This window comes from Sebastes umbrosus, chromosome 9, assembly GCF_015220745.1.
Source record: "Sebastes umbrosus isolate fSebUmb1 chromosome 9, fSebUmb1.pri, whole genome shotgun sequence".
Classification (NCBI taxonomy): domain Eukaryota; kingdom Metazoa; phylum Chordata; class Actinopteri; order Perciformes; family Sebastidae; genus Sebastes; species Sebastes umbrosus.
Window position 1 is genome coordinate 16,898,302 of NC_051277.1, and position 22,190 is coordinate 16,920,491.

Here is a 22,190-nt window from a genome sequence, read left to right on the forward strand (position 1 = left end):
CATCCAACCCGACCTCCTCCCTACGCGGCATTTATCGCTCTTTATACTTCTTGGTTCACAATACATGGATTACATACAAGTTGATTTTGTGGGATATATACAAATTAAAAGAGCATTACTTTTCATAACTATAGCTACGAACGGTGTTTGAGACCAGCCTGATTTTCACTGTATATCTATACCTGTATATATCTTTTGTCTAATGGCTGGTTTAAGTATAAAGTAAAGAAGTAAAACAGGCAAGCGTGACATGACAGTTCATGAAAGGTCAACTACAATAAAATAATTGTACAAACTTAAAAGTGCCTTGCACAGTAAAATAAAATGTCAAATGTGGTCTGCCTTGATAGCAAAATATCAGTGTGTCCCTGGATTACTAAAGACACACCCACTACTGTAGGCCGCCTTTGCTCCCACTATAGCACACTGCAAGTCATCTATAGTGAGGAACCTAGACTCTGAGAAAATGTCTCTTAGCCAAAACAAAGTTGTGACTTACACTATACACATGCACAAAAATGGGAATTTGAAAACATTTCAATCGGTTCTCTCGTGGTTGCAGGCGCTGGGGCTTAGCTGGTGAGATTCTGGGTTTCAATCCTAGCTGTGCTTTGTCCTGAATTTCTCCTCTGGGGATCAATAAAGGTTTATCTTATCTTGTATTTATAGAAATGGGTGATTATAATTGCGCCAATACTGACACAAATAACAAACATTTTGATAATCATCCAGTTACTGGCAAGTACATAGCTAGCAATTCACTGGAGAAACTTGTTGGAATGGCAATGGCATGCATTTAACTGTTTACGTAAATCAAATAAGTTGATTTTGGTTCAATCACTACATCAAAACAACAGTTGAGCTCCTGAGTAGTTGAGCCAATAACACCCGCTCTAACCATAAGGGATAAACAGTCTTGAAGAGCAAGAACTTTTTTAAAAGTTTAAATTTATTTGACAATTTGTATATTTTTCCTGCATCACAAACAACAAAATGACCTTTTCTAATAAGAAGTGAGAGAGTGCTGCTCACGTCCCCAGGCTCCACAAGCACACAGGCAGCCATGGTTCAGTACAGCTGGGTGTGGATTTTCTTAAGAAGGAACCCCTCTAGCTGGGCCAAGCCCAGCAGCCTGTTCTTTCCTGCTCAGCAGCTTAACCATAAGAGCAACGGGAATAGGTTTACTGTGAAAGGTCACTGCACCTTAGGCCAATGGAGAGAAATTGGAGAAAGGCACTTAACCCACTGCTCATGTTCGGACACAAGAAACTGAGGAAGATGTGCTACATTTTAAGTGTTTCCATGAGGTTTTGGCCATGAAGAAAAAGTTGTGGCATGTGCTGAACAGCAGTGCCCGTAGGCCCCTCCTGATTGGCTCAGCACACGTGAAAATATAAGCACAGAGACAGAAATGGCTGGTTCCCTGAAAAGGTCCAGTGAATAGGCCCTCCCCAGATCTGCTTTACTCATATCAACACATGTGCATTCTCTCTTTCTTCTACTAAACACATACATGTAAACTGAGAGAGACTTACTCTGGGATTGGGGCTACACAATTCACTCCGACATTAGCTAATAGTCAGTTTGGATCAGTAAATTGCTCAGGTCATGCGGTTGCGTAGAAAGCCGGTCCTGACTCGTGAGCCATGTAAACCTTTTGCCATTGCCACACCGGACACCCCAGTGCTCCAACTTCAATCCTCCCTCCTTTAAAATGGTTTGCTCAATCTGTCTGTCTAAGAATAAATAGACCTATACAGAAAAGAATGAGGTTGAAAAAAACATTTGTTGAACATAATACAAATATTTATACCATGCTATGTGTTGACTGGATACTTGATGGTTATTATTTACTGAGAGATGTGCATCCATGTTGCCCAGCATGCCCAGCCAGTGGCGTAGGCAGAAATCACAGTGTGGGTGGGCACCGAGAAAATCAGGTGGGGCCAGTTCGTCCAAGACCAAACATCTATAGGTTAACCAAAATAAATAGGTCATTACTAGTAAACTTCACTGAATGCACCACAGTCTAATCATACAAGCCTTATACGTCACTATCAGAGGTAATGGTACAGGCACCTGACATGTATACTGTACATATTTACCTACTTCGTGCATATAAAGTAACCTGTTACTTTTAATCATTCAATATTTATTCCAGCATATTTCCACTCTGCACCATTGCCATGTATACCATAAATATATTTTTTTTCTTTACTCTTGTTCACCTTTGTTGACCTTGTTTTTAGCTGCATTTCTATTTCCACATGTAAAAATGACAGAAAAATAACCAGAGTCAAATTCCCAGTAGCCTATGTGTAGGTGTGTAGGCCAAACGTCAACAGCTTGGCCTGGCACGGCGGCCACATACTCACTCACACACACACACACAGCTGACAGCAACATCAGCATAAAATCCACTTGTGCACCGAACAAAAACTACACCCAATAAAAAAATAAATTAGCTTACTTTTGATGGTCACAGCCGGAGACGACAGGGCTTGGTGTTGAACACACAGCTTGTTGTGGGTGGGGTGACGAGGGGACACATACTTGTTGAGGAGAAACTGCCGCAGGAGTAGGACTTGGTTAAGGGTGATAGCTGTACTTCTTCCTCCTGCTCCTCAGGCTTCTGTTCCTCAATGCACAGGTGTTTAACGAGTGACCGTGTTATCTGGTGACTCTAAGCCGAATCCATGCATTTTATATTACTGGTTGACATAGATCAGGGGTCTGCAACCTGCGGCTCCGGAGCCACATGTGGCTCTTTAGCCCCTCTCCAGTGTCTCTCTGTGGATTTTTAAACAACGGAAATGAATAACTGTTTTTTTGTTTACATTTTCATTTTTATTTATCATTGTTGTAGGTCTATGGTACGACGGTATGACGGAGTATTAGGGGCACATTGAGGGAAATAAAATAAATCTGAGATTTTGAGAATAAAGTCATAATATTAGTATATATATACATATATGTTATAGTAGTAGAGTAGTATTAATTTTACAAGTTAATTTATTTTTTTCCCTGTAAAGTTATGACATTATTCTGGTAATATTACGACTTTTTTTCTCCTAAAATTATGACTTTAATATTATGACTTTTTTCTCGTAAAGTTATGACTTTATTCTGGTAATATGACTTTATTCTCGAAATCTCAGATTTTTTTTCCCCTCAATGCCCCTACCTCACTGCAAATGTTTTGCGGCTCCAGACAGATGAAAATGGCTCTTTTGATAGTAAAGGTTGCCGACCCCTGACATAGATAATAAACACAGAGGAGCATTTATTTAAAACTGATAAAGTAAAATTCAAAGCAAAAAAAAATGTTTTATGATTGTAGTCAGATAATTGAAACAGCTGACTGCCATTCACTGGATGATCCAGCAAATAATGGAAGCCTTCTGATTGGGTGAGTTAATGCCAAGTGGGTGGACCCCCAGACCTACCTACAGTAGAGTCACCCACACCTGCATGGCTCACTGTTGTTATAAACTATGTGCATCTTTGAGGAGTGCCATCACGCTGCTGCAGTTTATAAACACCGTTTGAGTTTATAAATAGTTGTATTTCTCTCTCAGTTTAGTCATGCACAAAGTCACAGAACACCTGGAAGAGACAGACAGACCAGAGATGTACTGCAGCCAGGTTAGCAAGACAGACTAGAGAGACATGCACTGCAAGCTCCAACAACTTAACATTAAACACAAGTTTACCTGATTGCTGCTCCCGCAATTCACTCTCATGGTGTTTTATTTCTCTTTTTCGTGGACACTTCTGCTCCATCTTTTAACCGAGGTTGTAAACATTGATTGGCACCCACTTTGACACGAGGAGGAGGAGGAGGAGGAGGAAGAAGCGGGACTTTGCGTAATTTACCAAAATAAAATGACTCATACCGTTCTGAGGAGAGACAGGGGGATTTCATTATGAAACCTGAAGCAAAAATAAATACAACGTTTATTTTTTGTTGTTTTAATAAATAGACTAATGGTGAAATTTTTGGTTCAAAATAAAATTTGGATAGCTACGTTGGCTTGCACAAAATATTCCAGGTTTTGCCCATATTCTGAAAAAGACAATATTCCTACTAAGCTGTTTAGATGGCTAATGATAATAAATATTCCACTGATATTCCTGTTTACATGAAGCCATGTGAGGTGAGTTGCAGTAATGGTGGACACTGCCTAAGTGGGACACCCAAGCTCCAGTGGTTCTAGGTCGTCCTCAAACAAATAAAAGTCAATAAAACTATTGTTTGACACAGGGGTCAGCAACCTTTACTATCAAAAGAGCCATTTTAGGCAAAAAAAAAAAATCTGTCTGGAGCCGCAAAGCATTGTGATGAAGGTAACACAGTTTATAGTCTAAGTATATAGTATATAAGTCTAATGCAGTGAGGGCCAAGAGACTATGTACTACGGAGTATTAGGGCCACATTGAGGGAAAAAACATCTGAGATTACCAGAATAAAGTCATAACTTTACAAGAAAAAAAGTCGTAATATTACGAGAATAAAGTCATAACTTCACGAGATAAAAAGAAAATAACACATAAAATGACTACTTTATGATATGACTTTATTCTCGTAATATTATGTCTTTATTCCAGAAATCTCAGATATATTTTTTTTCCCTCAATGTGGCCCTAACACTCCGTCGTACCATAGACCTACAACAATGATAAATAAAAATGAAAATGTAAACAAAAAACAGTTATTCATTTCCATTTTTAAAAATCCACAGGGAGCCACTGGAGAGGAGCTAAAGAGCTGCATGTGGCTCCGGAGCCGCAGGTTACTGACCCCTGGGTTGACACAAGCTGTGTTTCGTATGTACAGGCCTGCACACAGGTCTTCTGGTTAGAGGGCAAAGGCAGAAGCCTATTTCACCTTAAGTAACCAACACAGATTACCATTAGGCCCCCAACAAGGTCCTAAATATAAAAATAGGTGATCATTTTTTATATAGGTAAACCAACTTCCCAGTACAAACACTTAAATAGCACTTTTTTAAATTATTAGATCCATTAAGTTGTAAAATGAACTAATAGCCGAAGTTGAATGCGCTGACAAGAGTGGATTTTGTTACATTTATATGTGGAGTTTTGAGACTATTCTTTGTGTTGTTGAAAACATATGCTATTCAGTCCATTCTAGCAGAATAACAATACTGTGAAAGGCTTTTTTTCCCTGGTACAATACATCCATTAGTCAATGTGCGGTACTCTCAAGTTGAGATATAAAGAGAAGACGTTTCATATGCTGTCAGACACAGACTCACGAAACATCACAATGTTTATTGACTTACTGTACATGTATTTTTAGACAATAATACAATAACATTGAGCTGTTTTCATTGTTATACCTTTACTCAGGTTGGTAGGTACTTGTGATTATTAAAGTACAGTACCTAACAAACAGAAAATAGCCTATTTACACATTGTTATGTATTTATAAATCTTGTTTTTATGTGTGTATCATGATACACACATTTGTTAGCTGAACTGACACTCCTCTCTCTCTCTCTCTCTCTCTCTCTCTCCATACTGCTGCATCCCAGAGTTCAAGTATTGACCACAAAAGGTATTAGAATTCAACATTTCTGCGTTGACTGTTGGCTGACTGATGGCATTATTTTATTAATGATTTAGCACTGAACTTTGCATTGTGCTGACACCAGAGATGGGGTAGCTAAGCTGTGAATTAAGCCCCAAATCCCTTCGATTCCCCCTGGCTGGCAGTCTGCTCATCACTATTACTTATTCACCAGAAATAAAAAAGGGACTTCCAGTGTGGTAGCAGCCCTCTACATACACTATATCCTCCAAGTCCTACCTACCTGTTATAATCCTGCATAATGGAAAAGTGGAATGTCACCTTGTGTGAGAGGCAGCTGATATCTCTCAGCGAGCAGAGGAGAAAAAAAAAGTCTTTTAGCACAAGTGCAGATCACATTTAATTAGACGAGAGGATTTAAATTGCCATGCATCAAACACTGCGGATGACCAAAACGGAAAGAACTTGGGCCACGGGCCAGATTCCATGAGCTCTTCCATAACCCATCAAAATCCCTTGAGCTACGGGGGTCAATAAGTCAGAACACAGCCGCCTTAATTAACGATGACCATAGCTGGGAGGTGCCCAGAATTTAAATGCCTGCCACCTGCATTCCGGTGAAATATGGAGGAAATTTACAAATGAGCAACTTTAGTTACAAAATCGCCATTATTGTTTTATTCAGTGCAAGGCTTAATTTGGAATGTCTGTCCAGGAATGTGCCATTAAAAATCCTCCTGCATGGGCAAGAGCATCCAGAGGATTATACAGCAGTAACTCATTACTCGTGCAAGATAGATATCTCCGCAAGGCGTCTCGGGTAAAATGAGTTTGATGTTTCTAGTTCACTAATGACTGCAGACTAGGTATGGTGGGGTCATTTTTTGATACATGTTAACCTGTCAGAGTGGGCGAATATTTTCACCATTTAGCTGCCACCTATTGTTGAGGAGTGATTTCACTTTCATTATGCTTCGCTGGGACATCAATAATAGCCACACAGCTGTCAGAGTCCATTAAGACACATCTACATAAGGATGGGAGCAAATATTCATAGGCATATCAGTTTTCTGGGAAGCGCTCGGTGAGATGGATTGGAATGACACAAAGATGAACTCCCTTTTGAATCCATTGTGAGACAGGAACTGCCATATTGGCTCAAGGTAAAATATCACCCACACGTGTACACACATATCGAACGACACACACACACACACACACACACACACACAATTCACCACACACATACTGTAAAAAACGTATTTATATATTTTTCAGTCATGCGGCAGCTCTGCTTCTACAGAAGTGTTATTGTTTAGGAGCTTATCTTTCAAATGTGCCAATGCAGATAAACTGTACAGGCTGGACATATAGAGGCACTGCTTCTCTGAATGTTTCTTTACTGTTTTAACTTAATGCAAGAATGTGAACTAAATATTTTGCTGGTGAACCGGACACAAATTTGGAACTCCAAACTGACCAATATCATATTATGAAATTAATAACAATGTGAATACATACAGTACAATACATAACTGAACAGGTAAATTGTAAAAGATCATCAAAACTCAAGTAAAATGTGAAAAAAATGTGATGTAGAACAAAATTTTTGACGTCAGAATTTTTTTTTTTCATTTTCACTGTACAGACATAATAGTTTTAAGCCCAACCATGTTTTTTTTCCCTAAACCAAACTATAGTAGTTTTATTCCCTGAACCTAATCAATTGTTTTTGTTTAATTCACAACATTAAACCTGCAGTAGGCAGAATATTTTTGGCATAAAAAATGTCACAATAACCTTTCAGCATATTGTAATTCAAGTGAGAGATAGCTAGACTTCTGCGCCTCCTCATGGCTCTGTTTTCAGGCTTTAAAAAATCTGGCCTGTGACGGGAGACTTTGGCCAATCACAAGTCATTTCAAAGAGAGCGTTCCTATTGGCTGTTCATTCAACAGAGTCAGCTGTCACTCACTCACAAACTCCGATCAAACAGTCAAACTAGGCAGCGCTGATCAAATTAATTAATATTCTGTTACTTTAATGCCTATTTCTCGCCTCAAATGTTTTCAGAAACATCTTGTAGTGTACTGTTTAGCTGTAAAATGAGTAAGTTTGCTCCGGCTGGTGGGCGGTGCTTGGTACTTCCTCAACCTATCTCAACATGGCTACCAGGTCACAAACTGTCTTCTTTTTTGATGATTTGATTGTTTTTGTCTTATGCACTACTGTCAGGATATAGTGACCACTTTATAAAAATATATATTTTTTAATCATATTTGCTCCAATTCTACCTATACTGCTGCTTTAAGCAGGAGTCTGACAAAGCGACAGTATATGACGAGTTGGGATGAGAACGCGTTGCGTGACCGGGGTTAAAATGTGATGCAGAACTAATGTTTTGACGTTAGAATGTTTTTCATGGCGGAACAGTAAACAAATTGTGCTTTCACAATAGCTTTACAGAATGGACAGATATTTGACAGGGAGGAAAAGAGTAATTCTGAATTAATCGGCTACTTGGTGTTTGCTACACTCTGATATAAAAAGTAGCCTCGGGAGAAAATATCTTAAGTCACAAGCTTAGCTAGTTAGCTGTCATGATAGGTAGCAGCTCCAACCTTGGTGAGCTAAATAAAACAAAATCGTATTATGTATGTGCACCGTATTGATTCACAGCAGCGGCTAGTCATGCAATTGTAGATGATAAATCTTTGCCATTGCTGCTTCAGTTATCATGTGGTTGCTAAATTTTGTTTGTAGAATAATGTCATCAACATTGTTATGAGAGTGACTGTCACGAGGAAAACATACTAATAAATAATAAACTAACTCTCGTGCAATTGCAACTCAAGTACAAATCCATGCTTTTTCATCAGGAGCATAACATTTTGTACAATTAACAACTTGCCTCATTGTTCTCGAATCACATCTGTAACATACAGAGCAAAACAGCCAAACTGAGATAGCATGACATTATTGCCTTCAATAGCTCCATAGCCCCTATCAGTCTCCGCATAACGAGAACAATGTGCTTGATGGTCTCATGATTACTGCATATTGCTTTGCATACAGAAGTCCTCAATTGCACTGTAGGTTGACACGCACTGTACTTACATTAATATTCGATGGCCTATTGCTCTTGTCTGAGCTCAGCAAAAAAAAAAAAAAGGAAGAAAGAAAAAAGAATGCCCTGCTCCAGTATTGCACTGGATTAAATCCCAGATGGAGCAGTATAGTTACAATGACCGAATATCCCAGCCCACATCCAGGTGTCCCTGGAAGCACTGGTATTGACCATCACAACAGTGCCGGAGCGAGAACAAGCTTCCCTGTGGGGCCCAGATGAGTAAGGAGCTGTCAAGCTTGGCTCCCCTAAGCGTTAATAGACCCCCTGCCTGCACCTATCTCCAGGTCTGCATCTAGCCTCCAGCTGAGTCCTCCAAAGCTGTGGAAACCTGCTTCTATATTCACCTCCATCTCATTCTATCTCATAAATGAAGAAATGGATGAAGTTATCACACAGAAGATAGAGTGGATAGCAACATTTAAGCACCTGCAACTGAGTGTCTTTATTGTTATTAGAACGGCAAGCAAGTCGCACATTATAAAATATTATAATATGCTATTGTAGGCTGTGCAGTTCTTTTGCAGCATACCACTTTTGTGTCTCTCTGCTGATTAATACACTGCATAATATTTTACTAGGTGTTAACTCTATTTAGTTGAAGAATCTTTTCATAAAGGTAAAGATTCAGTCATTTTGGCCTTCAGCGCTGCATAATAAAGTTGTGTTGAAGCTAGTGAATGGAAAGTTTGTGCATATGTATATCTGGATTTTAGCCAATCTCTCTGAAATGACCTGTGATTGACCATCAGTATGTTTTTTGAAGATGTTTTCCACAAAAATACACAGAAGTAATCATTTCCTCATTCATTTATTCAACATAATTACATTTATTGGTTTCAGGACAAGTTCGGCCTTTGAAAGAGTCTTGAGAGTGATGGCAAGGGGTCAGCTGCGGGGGAAGGCTTTTTGTCCAAGTTACAGTATTCGGAGAGATTGTGAGTTGCTTTGTTAAATGAAGGAACACATTGTGTGGTGTAATATGGTTGATGTCAAGGTGAAGGTAGCCGTTTTGAGTAATTAATTGAGGTCTGAGACTCTGTGGTTCTTATCCAGAGACTCAGATTTTTTTATCCTCAAACATATTTCATAATTTAATTCTTGTCCTGAACTTTAGCCAGACTCCTTTCACTGCCATACCTTCATTAAAGCAATCTTATTTTTTCCTTCTCTCACCTAAATCCAGATATCAATTTAAACAAAGGATTGTAGCTCTAATTGGGAGAACAGTGATTGTGAAGGCTTCTAAACTGTGGAAATCTTACAATTCCACTGCATATATTTCGGCACATCCGCTTTCATAAGAGCACACCGAAATGCCTGCTGGAGTCGATCAAGAGGTGAGAAAACCTGTATGAGGCTAAAGGGTCTGCATTGCAGTGTCTCACAAGTTGAAGGCTGCAAACTTCCATTTGGGTTGTTGATTCTCAGTGGAATAAGCAGTAGCAGCAGCAGCTCTTTCCGTCATGTGATTCTGTGTTCAGGGATGCATTTCATGTTTATCTTTAATGCAGTTTTAAGGCTAAATGGACTGATAGATGTGATCAGTGGAACAATGCTTCAAAATGCGAATATGAATGAAAATACGGCTATTGTTTCATTTCTGTTAAACCAAATTCTACAAGTTTGGTGATGGACAATCAGTGGTTTGGACAGGTTTTGTATTTGGTGCCTATTTCATCTATGTAATCATTTCTAAATTTAGTTAACTAACACCATACAACCAGTTTGAGATATTGCCTCAGTGATTGCTACTAATCATAATATGACCTTATTATTACAAACAATAAGATCCCATACTTGTTATCTACGAGTAATTTAATACTCATGTTGCTGTGATCGTCTTCACAGATATGTTTTGTGGACACTCATCTCGGGGGAAGTTTGCACTTTTATTACAAGTCACGTCTAGATGGTGCTAATATGTTGTAAAGCTGAAAATATATCAACCCCATCTTTTTTTCTTCCTTAGAAAGACAGACAAATGCATACAGACATACTTTCAAAATTGAAGGCCAATTTTCAACAAAATGATGAGTCACTCAGTAATCAACAAGAAAAGCTCTGCTGAATGGGGCCAAATGATACCCTTCCCTGTCAGGAGTCTTTGTGATTGAGAGTTATGTCACCATGATGTTATATTCACACAGGATGTACTGTAATTCAACAGCTAGAGAAATAAAACAGAATCTCATAAAATAATCATAAAGCATACAACGCACTAATTTCTCAGACCATTCATAGAAAATAAGATCCATAAATTTCCCTCATTTATTCTATATGATTCAGTTGTGTTCAGTGTATAAATCCAGTAGCTTTCTCTGCGCAACAGTTTGTTCACAACATCCCCTCCTCTAGGGGATGAAAAGATGTATTCAATTCCTAGAAGCAGATTCGTGATTTGCATTCCCATTATGACGTGTCTTTGCATACTCAAGATTATTAGTGTGAATAGCAGTCTTATGTTTTGCAATTCTTAGACGGCCAACATACACCACACCACAGACTCAGGGATGTTGGATTTAGAATTTCTTCCCTATGCGAATGGACGAGACAGAATGAAGTTAGTGGGGGTTGGAAAAGATATCCCTCGAAGACGGATCGCTTTGTAGGTCGTGCCAATATTTCAACGTATCCTCATACAACGGTTCATATGATTTTTTTACCAAAAAGTTATTCCTCCTTTTTCGTTCATTTTCCTATGAATGTCCAGCAATACGTGTCAATTTCAGCGTGTTACATGCATACAGTATTTTCAAAATAAACTTCCATCTTCACAGGAAACAAACTATTGTTTGTTTTATCTGTCCAGATGCTGGATTGTAAACAGTTGAAAAGGAAACTCTTGAGGAAGTATGACATTTGGCGTTTGGGGCAGCAGTAGTTCAGCCTACTGAGGTGCACTTGAGCAAGGCATCGAACCCCCCATTGCTCGGAGCGCCATCCAATGAGGCAGCCGCTTGCTCTGGCATCTCTAAATATATTATGCATATACTGTAAATCCTGTTTGTGCATGTAAGTTCTTTGGGCCTGTGTTGTGGGTGTGTGTAAATATAGGTATTAAGTATGCCTTTGACTTCTTCTTCTTCTTCTTTTGTCCAATAGGGACTGGCTATCCATGCTCACTACTCTCTGATAGGCTGAGTCTATGTTCCAAATGCATACTTTTTCTTTTTACTTTTAGTACATACTGCGGCTGCCCTTACAAAGTATGTACTGTTGCAGGCAGTATGCATACAATTTGGTCTACTACTTTGTCATAACATTGCCCCTTAAACTTTGACCCTCTTGCTCATATAACTGCTGTGCAAAGGATTGTGGGTCAGAAAAGCCAGAAAAGCATGCTAGCTTACATACTGCAAAATGCGACTGAATGTTGTTGGACATCCTGATATTTTTGGCATACTCTGTATTGGGTTATACTAAATCTTTTTCTGGCATACTAAATAGTATGGTAGTATAGGTATTGGAACACACAGTGAGTCTATATATGCAGTTGGGTAACCCGTGTCCTTGAAGCCGGCCATTTGTTACGACCTGGCTCAGACGTCCATAACAAAAGGGAGATGCACCATGGCAAAGTTTAACAAAAGAAGCCTTATTCAATCAGATTAAACCAAATTAAGCAAAATTACAATGTTAACCTTATGGAGTGTGGTAATCAGTGGTGTCAGTAGTGTGTGCGCATTTGTTGTAAAGGTGCACATAAAAGCAAATTAAGAAACTAAAACAACATAACCAAGCTAAAGATAATGGTATGTGATAATGTAATGGGGGGTACAAGTGTCAAAAGTCATGAAAAGTTCTGTGTCATTGCAACCAAAATCTTCAATATTCAAAACGTCAGTTGTGTCATCCAGGAAAGTGATTTATTTTCTGATAAAATGAACAACAAATTGGGACAGAGGTTCCATTAAACTGCCAATACCAACCACTATAGAGCTCACAGGAGCATTTGGAGGGATTTATGGATTTTAGGCAAGCCATAAAATGCTGGACAGATTGGATGTTTTATGCAAAGGAAGTCTTTTTCTCTTTCTGTTATCCAGCCTCCTTTGAAAACACTGTCAATAAAATTGGCGATCTCTTTTTTGACGTCATCTGGGTCATTATCAAGTGATTTATAACAACAGGTGTCAGACTCTTGCAGTCACGAGGCACAACATTGGGAAGTTGGATGGGTGATGGATCATCTCCCCCTGCCGGCCTTTATCGGTGTGGTCACTGTGCTCACCGCTCTAAAAGGTCTTTGCACACCAAGTCCATATTTTTCGTATTGCGTTTTTTTAATCCGTCATCCGATAAAAAAACGTTGTGCACAGAAGCTGTGCACACACTGAGTCCGATCCGTTTTATCATGCTATTTGTTGTGGAAATCTTGCAATAGGAGACAAAACTGAATTAATTACGTGGGTACAATGGAGGGGCTAAAGAATGAATGACATAAGCAAGAAGCTATCGTTTAGCTGCTTAGAGCACAATCTCTACTAATCTTTCCTACATACACATCCTACAGAGTGGATGTTTATCAGATACCATTTTGGATGATGATGTTTGCACTCTTTTGCCTTTTGACGGATGTGAAAAAATCAAACCTGTTCCAAAAACTTTAATGATTGAAGAAAGTTCCAGATATGGTGTTTAAACGTGATTGATGAAACGTGAGGTCGTATTTATTTTCAAACGTGCGACAATTTCGGATGCTAAATATGGACTTGGTGTGCAAAGGCCTTAACTCCACTGATGCAAAAGTCACGCAACCACACACATGGGGAAGAAATTCACTCGTGTTATAGGCTGAAATGTCCTTGTAGTTTGATGTATGTCGGCCAAACTAAACAAGCTCTAAAACTGAGAATTATAGAACATAGCTGCTATTCGCACTAAGAATCTTGAGTATGCGATGACATGCCATTTTGTGAATACAAATCATGGATTGGCCTCTACCTTGAAATTCTGTTGTATTGAAAAGATGTCCTCATCCCCAAGCTGAGGGGAGATTGTAAACAAACTGTAACACAGAGAAAGCTACTGGATTTATACACTGAACACAATTGAGCCCTATGGAATAAATGAGGAAAATAATTTATCCTGTTTTCTATATCAATATTGTGAGAAATTAATCCATTGTGTGGTTTAGGATTGTTTCCACAAAGGTTTCTAAGATATTTTTTATGCTATGAACTGTATTTATATATGCTGTGAAAACATGGCATTGGACGTACGCAACATCCAGAACCTGTCTATCCTATGAGAGCCAGCTATTAACTGTGCGCAGGCATTTTCTACAGCTCCGCTGCCTATTATCACTCTGATGAATACATGCTTTATGTCAAAACGTTGGTTGCTGGACCTTATTAAATGGTCTGACTATAACCACATCTCATCTTTTCAGATTCATGTTCTGTTCTCCATTTGAATGTACGGTATATTCCTTTACCACTATGCTGTTGAATTTCCCTTTGAATGAATGTTTATTTCCCTGAGCCAAGGTCCCACGATGGCTTACTTGACATATATCTCAGAGTTCATTAGCTCCTACAACCCTGTTGTGAGTGTCTCATGGTGAAAACCATCAGAACTCTGCCTCATTGAGATGGACAAGGACAAAAAACGCAAGTGACAATAGGAAATGTAAAGGGTAAAACGTTTCCATGGCAACAAAGAGAAAGGCTTTGATACCTCTGGGCATGGAATGATGAAGACAGAAAGACTGCATGGATCTGCGTCTCAGTCCTGCACCTTGTGAATAGGGCTGCCATTAAAATGCCGGTTGTGTCATGATGAGACCTTCAAACCTATTGAATCTAAACTTTAACTCTACTTTTCCGTCTGTGCGTTTCTGCAAGCGTGATACAAGCCTGATATGAAACATACATGTAGTTATGAAACATATTTTTGGTTCAGAAACGTTGTCATTCAAAATATCTCGTGGTTCTAATGCACACAGGCTCCGCACTATATTGGACTCTCTGGGTAATACTCTCCTCCAAACACGAGCACACATTCGCCCTCTGAAAATTTGCATAATCGCAGCCGTCCCCGTTCTCACAGTACATAAGATAGCTCACATCGCTGTTTGCTATCCTTTTCGTCCAATGCCGGCTGTGATGCTTTGCCACAATACGAGTGAGCCGGAGCTCGAGATCGATGACGTCGAGACCCCTGGTCCAGATGATAACCTCTGCCATCACCTCCAGTTCATCCCCGCTGGGACAACGACTCCGTTTGCAGATGATGGTGAGTACAACATCTCATCAGGTTCATTAGCGTGCTGCGGAAGTCCACCGCCAGCATCTCGCAGCGGCATCTCGCAGCGGCATCTCGCAGCGGCAGAAGCAGCCCCCCGCTTCCACAAAGAACAAGCCGTGTCAGGGTTTAGGGTCACATGGAGAAATCTTATCCCTGCGTGCCCCCCGGCCCACCTGCTTCCGCGGTCAGCTGGGAGTGCAGCTGGCTCAGCTGCTAACAATCTGGGTGTGTTGGGCGTTTTGCTGGCCTCTTCCCAGCCAAATGCCCCCTCTCTCACCATCTAAGTGAACTCAGTGAGCCCCGGCTCGGCCCTTTTCATGTCGGCGCCCCGTGGCCCAGCCTTCTGTTTTTGGAGAGTTGGTGGCAGAGTAAGGCCGAGACGGGATGTCACAGCTTTTTCTTTTTTTGGCGACGTAACTACGCTTTAACAGAATGGATGAACAGGAAACTGAGACTGAGTTATTCTCTTCAGCTCTGCAGCGTCTCGGCATGTCCTGATTGGCGCTCATGCACATTTTCAGTGGGCGAATACATGCTCGTGATTGGAGGAGATTATTACCCATAGAGACCAGTAGAGGGCTCCGCCTGCGCTTATAGAACTAGAGTTACAATTTCGTAACTTTCGTTTGCAGAAACGTACAATGCCAACATTTTTTCTTGGGACTAGGTTGAGAATGGAATGACACTTATAATCCCATTTCACAAAGAGCTTTGCATGTGCCGCAAACACAATGTCCTACTGAGGCCTTTGCCACTGGCCTTATCTGTAGTGTCTGAAATCCATTACTGGACCCACAGAGCTTTTATTGTATTACAAATAATCAGGTATAATTAAAATACTTCTATATGAGGTGACCTTAGCGTGTGGCAACATTTCTTTACCTTTTGATAGCTTAAACTACACACCTATTGATATCCTCTTTCTTTTTTCAAAAATGAATACAAAATGTGTTACATCTGTTAAGTCATGCTATCTGAGGTAATTTCAATCGTTTCTTTTCTTTTTTTTTTAAAACATGGTATGCCATGCTGCTATGTAGTGTCTGCCCCATTTTATAGCCAGCCTGTCAGAGTACATTACTACAAGCCTTATTGGTTCCCTGATTTTCATTTAATCTGCCTCCGAGATGCATTATCGCTCACCCTTTATGATCTCATATTGTTTTATTGAACATGCATTGTGCTTCTCTGGTAGTGCTTGCTTTTATGGCAATGCAGTAAATTCCACTCTTTTAAGATGAAATCTTGAATTACTTTAAAAAGTTGGTGCCGAGCAGCACAGAGGGCACGGGCTAAATTTGGAAGACATGGCGTGGCGAGGTGTGGTTGAAGGTCGAGTTCACAGTAAGAGACAACTGTGGTGGAGTGGGATTTATTTAACTTAAACCAGCTGCAACAATATTCAGGTGCTTTTCCAAAAGCTGTCACCATGGCAGCTCAATAATGACACTGATAAAACTTTAGTGCTCATTGGCTGCCTTGCTCTGGCTTGAAATATCCCATAGCACACATGTGAAATATAAAGGTGACTATAATGTGCCTTAGGATTTAAATGACTGATGAGGGCTGATGACATTTCACTTGATGTCATAAATGAACACATTCCCATTTCTGATGATGCCAGTTTTATAAAGGACGGCAGTTAATACGTGAGAGGGCATTCGTTACAGTGATTATGGGTTTGTATTGTCAGCACATCATGCCTACAGCATCATTAAAATACCCATAATAATGGGTTTTATAATTGAGAGGACAACAAAACCTCCCTGTTCCCTAAGGGTTAGTAAAGAATGTAGCAACCTGACTTAATATGAATAATCTGAAGTGAAATATGTTTAATATCAATTAGTTAATTTGACTGAAATTTCCAATTCTGCTTAAATATCCTTGGGGAAATGTTTATTTTAGCTGTTGTAGCTTGTAATTTTTTTATTTTGTTGTATTCTGATGTCCTGTTACATAGTGTCTATTCCAATTTAAAATCTAAGAGCATCTAATTGTCCCTGTTAGTGTCAGCCGTGCACCCCGCATTCAAAAATTGTGTTATTATGTGTAGACCTACAAACTAACAATCCCCTGTTAGCTCCAGATATCATATTTAACAAGACAGCGGTTTAATCATAAGCTAATTAATTTCCCAACTTTGCACTGGGTACCACATTACCCATGACAATTTCCACTATAGCCTGCTGTCTTATAGTCATTACTGCTTTACTTGCTTTTATAAGTATGATTTCATTGTTTGTTAACAGCAAAATAACTACAGTTTTAACTAAAGTTTGATTAACTATCAATTTACCATTTATTAATGATGGTTATTATAAATTGTTACCAATGTTTTTATTGTCTTTGTATCTGACTGCATATTTGCATATCTATCATTCTATCCACTGTAACCACTAACTCTTTGCCTTGTCCTTGCCTTTAGCTTTACTGTAACCATTGATATGATTGAATGCAACGGGAAGAGGAAGGGAGCCTCTCACGAATAACTGACAGCTAGCAAAATTAAAGACTACTTGAGAAGTCATGAACTGGCAAGAATGTTGTAATGAAATACACTGGGGCAGCTGTGGTTGGAGTTATGCATTTTATCTGAATGTATTATTTAATCTGCTTTCCAGTTTGAAAGAATGTGGCATTTTTTTCAAAATTTAGATCCAGTCATAGACAACACCAGAAAGGTTACATGTCTGACAAATAATGTCCCTCCCCAATAATAATGGCTATAAAATACATAGCAAATGACTATTCTTCAATATGTAGTTGTGTGGCTTTGATAAAGTGGTTCCAAACACATGTTCCAAGGAAAGGTTTTCTTTGAAGGGGCACACATACATAATAGACAAGGGGAGCACAAAAATATTACTAACAAGCTCCCTGGTTTCTACAAGAATTGGCATGGCAACCAATAAAGTATGGCTAGTTGTACTTTATGGGAATCATTGGCTCTTGACCAAATTACTTGGCAGAAATGACACATTATATAACAGCGTATTAACCACAAACTATGAGTCAGCAAAATTTGGGATGCATTAAAGCTGGGGTAGGCAGTATATTTTTGGCATCATTGAGCAAAAATTCCACAATAACCTTTCAGCATATTGTATTCAAGTTGTTTTGTTTTCAGGCTTTAGAAAATCTAGTCCATGACAGGAGACTTTGGCCAATCACAATTCATTTCAGAGAGAGGGCGTTCCTATTGGGGGGTCTACAAATGCAGATGCACGTCCCTTGAGTGAAAGCCTGATTCAACGGCGGAGTATCCTGAAGGAAAAGTTGATATTCCAGCATTGGCAACAAATGCCTACACTGCAAAGCAACCCAAAAAATGAAGACAGACTTATCAGTTTAGTTTAGTTTGTTAAATTAATTTATATCAGGGACCATGTACAAAAATACATTAATCTCAAAAAAGAGAAAAGATGCTTTGTATCAGATTTAGCTACTAGCTACTTTCCATCTTGTCCCTGGGCAGGTGAAAGGAAACAATACAACACCATCATCATCACTACAAATGGACCAACAACCAATTTATGATTTAAAAACAGGTCTTCAAAATGTGAGATGTCCAATGTTAAATATTACATATAAGGTATAAAACCAGAAATAAAGTCTGACAATGGTAAATGGACTTGAACTTATATAGCGCTTTTCTAGTCTTCCGACCGCTCAAAGCGCTTTACACTACATGTCAGTATTCACCCATTCACACACTGATGGCAGAGGCTACTAAGGTGCCAACTTTGCCCATCAGGATCTAATCTAAATACTCATTCACACACAACGATGGCTATGCCTTCGGGAGCAATATGGTGTTAAGTGTCTTGCTCAAGGACACAGCGACATGTGACCTGGAGCAGCCGGGAATTGAACCACCGACCTTCCGATTGGTGGACGACCTGCTCTACCCTCTGAGCCACAGCCGCCCCAATAAAAGCAAAGCGTTTCAGAGATGGCGGACGGGTCCAACAAACACAGGGCTTTCATCCAGGAGACCGCTGTTTGTGTCCAATGTGAAACCAACAACGTGGTGTTTGTCTTTGTGTTCACACCGTTAAGTTTCTCTTTCACTTTACAAACCTAGTAATTCAAGCCAAACCATGATGTTTTTTTCTTAAATCTAACTAAGTTGTTTTGTTGCCTAAACGTTAACCACGTATTTACTGCGACTGTAGTGGAGCGGCATAGTTTGACGCGCTAGGCTAAACAGTGCGTTAGAATGTGACGCCAAGGAGTCCTGACAAAGCGTCAGTAGGCTATGTGATAAATTGAGATGAGGACGTATTGGGTTACTGTATGAAGCGCGAGCATATGCCTGTGCTCGTCTGGTGGGAGGGGCTTAGGACAGAGAGGAGAGCTTCAGGATGACGGCTGTATTTTCAAAGTCTGGTGTTTTTTTTTTTTTTTGCCTTTTCCAGAAAACTACCTACCCTTGGGTACCACTTAAATCACAAAAGTTATTTAGGAATCTTTGCCCCAAAATGTCCAAAAATAACCTGACTCCCCCAGCTTTAATATCTCCTTTATTATATCAGTGGCGACAAAAGACATTGCTTTATTTAACTGAATGTGCAGTGAGATGAGTAAAGATGCTTTGGTGCATTCAGGCAAAAGGGATACTCACCAGATTTGTGGCGTAAAAACTGGGATTAATGTAATCTAAAATATCTTGCAGTGCATCATTACACCTACAACCATGTGGTTCCGAAACAAATTCACTGGTAGTACTATGATGTTATACTGGAATCCTCTGTCGACCTTGAGATGCCTTGTCTAAATGCAAATCTAAGTAATATGCATATGTTTCCATTTCAGAGCATCTAAAAACACCATATATTTGCTCCGTATAAAATCATCTGCATCTTAATCACATGCACTTAAGTCTGGAAGAACTACTGAGGTAATGCCATTTACATCTGTTTCGCAGAGACCTCTTGTTGATATTTACTCGATGTCAGTAAGACATATTCATTGCAACTATTTCTCATGCTCAGGAGCTTGAGCCCTGCTGCTGCGTGTAGGGGAATTCTTCACAGTGAGAAGAATCATATGGATGTATAAATCAAAAAGTGCATTCTCAACTGATAAAGAGGAAGATAAATAGGCTCAATCCAATAGTGCCTCTGGAAGGAGCTGTGGGCTTGAGGCATTCAAAAGCAGCCCACCCTCTTCAATAAGCCATGAGCAGATGAATGGACTGTTCTCCCATTCCAGGCTGATTGGTGCTGACAAACTATAGATCACCTGTGAGGGAGCAGCACCCTATTTCACCAGGACTTGTCTCACTCTATTCCTCAGCCACTGGAATCACTCTGGCCAAGACAGAACGACAACTCAGGCCTTTTGTGTGACTTTGGGATTTTTTTTTCACCCTCACGGCCAGTTTACTTCTTAAAGAAGCCATTTTTGTGGATACAGTATTCATATTGTGATTATATGTTGGAAAATCTTTTATCAGTCTAATGCTTTCTCTAAAACACATAAATAATAAGAAAAGCTTGTCTATTATATATCATTATAATCTATTATTTGGTGATCTGTCTAGTGTGCCATTTTAAAATGCAATTTTTTTCTCACTTTGTTTCTTAATATCTCTTTTTATTTTATCCATCCATCCATTATATGTAAGCGCTTATCATATTCCAGACTATCGCAGGGCTGACGCTCACATTCACACCTACGGGCAATTTAGAGTCAACAATTAACCTAACCTGCATGTATTTCAACTGTGGGAGGAAGCCGGAGAATCCAGAGAAAACCCACGCTAACACGGGGAGAACATGCAAACTCCACACAGAAGGCCGCAAGCCGGATTCGAACCTGCGGATGTCTGACTTTGTACGAAATATTTTCATGATAAAGTTTGAAAAAAAAAAATTGCAATGCAATCTTTTGTTTTCTCTTGTAAAATTATGCTCCGTCCTTACATCTGCACTTACTTGGGAAGGTATATTTGGATTGCTTGCCGTTAATGCTTCTATGTTGATAGGAGTGTCTGCTCATTGTCAATTTTATTTGTATACTGTAAGTTGTAAACAATACATGAGGAAAAACTCCCCCCAAAAACCTCCTATAAAAGTCCAGTGTGTAGGATCTGGCGGTATCTAGCGGTGAGGTGAGAAGATTGCAAACAACTGAAGCCTCTCTCGTGTGCCAAGCGTGTTGGAGAGCTACGGTGGCCGACGCAAAAACGTAAATGTCCCTCTCTAGAACCATTTGGAGCAGAGCCAGTTTGTATAGTGTGTGTGTGTATGTGAGAAGTGAGTGGTGAAGCAAGAGCGAGAGAAAGCGGTGGCGACGAGAGCGAGTAACGTTATTGACTCCGTCCCAAGTAGGAAAAGTTAACAGAGTTTGTTTTGTCCATTCTGGGCTACTGTAGAACATGGTGGTGCAACATGGCGGACTAAGTGGAGAGCGGACCCGCTCCCTGTGTAGATATAAATAGCTCATTCTAAGGTAACGAAATCACAACGATTCTTATTCTCAGGTGATTATATACTAAAGAAAACATACTTAATAATATTATATTCCATTTCTACACTGGTCCTTTAACATGGAAACATGGAAGAAACCTCAGGAAGAGCAACAGAGGAGGGATCCTTTTCCCCGAATGGACAGACACGCAATAGGTGCACATGTTCAGAATAATCAACATAATAAAATTACAGTATAATCCAAATGACAGAAATTATACATAGAATGTAAACATATAAGAAGAAAATGAATGCGGGAGGATGTCAAGCAGCTTCCAGCTATAGAGCCTGAGCCACGCGACCTCCTCTCCACCAGATGGATAGATATTTATTAGTGCTTTCGGAAATACATCATGTGCCATACAGCAAACATCACATAAATGCACCATGTAACCTGGAGAGAGAACAGGTTTAGCCTGTAGCCGCTACACAAACACACAAGAAGCCAAACTGAAGCACATCCTTCACACAGATTGGAGAATGAAACAAGCACACAGAGGGAGAGAGAGAGATAGAGAGAAGAGGAGAGGCTGAATCTCCTGGAGGACGAAGATCCAACATGTGGAATGAGGCACGGACAGCCAGGAGAGAGAGAGAGAGAGAGAGAGAGGTCCCAGGACGGCCTCTCCTAATTGGAGAGAAGACTTGTTACACGAGTGAGAAATTCACCACTGATCTCAGCTGGTTTATGCCTGACATCACTTTTTGTCCGCGTGGGTGATGAAAGACATCAGATTAAAAAATCCCCACATGCAGAGATTGTAGCCACATCATGGTCATA

At 39.8% G+C, this 22,190-nt stretch overlaps 2 long non-coding RNA genes across 2 annotated transcripts in view; one reads left to right on the forward strand and one right to left on the reverse strand.

Annotated features, from left to right (window-relative positions):
* LOC119494695 overlaps positions 1–3,848 on the reverse strand; it is a 75,168-nt gene extending 71,320 nt beyond the window's left edge. Inside the window, exons 1-3 of the long non-coding RNA XR_005208271.1 lie at positions 3,714–3,848; positions 2,554–2,790; positions 2,471–2,519 (exon numbers count right to left, since the gene is read on the reverse strand). This is a non-coding gene — a long non-coding RNA (uncharacterized LOC119494695). The remainder of the gene's footprint in view (positions 1–2,470; positions 2,520–2,553; positions 2,791–3,713) is intronic.
* An 891-nt stretch (positions 3,849–4,739) lies between these two features.
* On the forward strand, positions 4,740–10,195 carry LOC119494697. Its single transcript, XR_005208273.1, has 3 exons — positions 4,740–4,849; positions 5,559–5,581; positions 9,525–10,195. It is a non-coding gene; the product is annotated as an uncharacterized LOC119494697 (long non-coding RNA).
* The last annotated feature ends 11,995 nt before the right edge of the window (positions 10,196–22,190 follow it).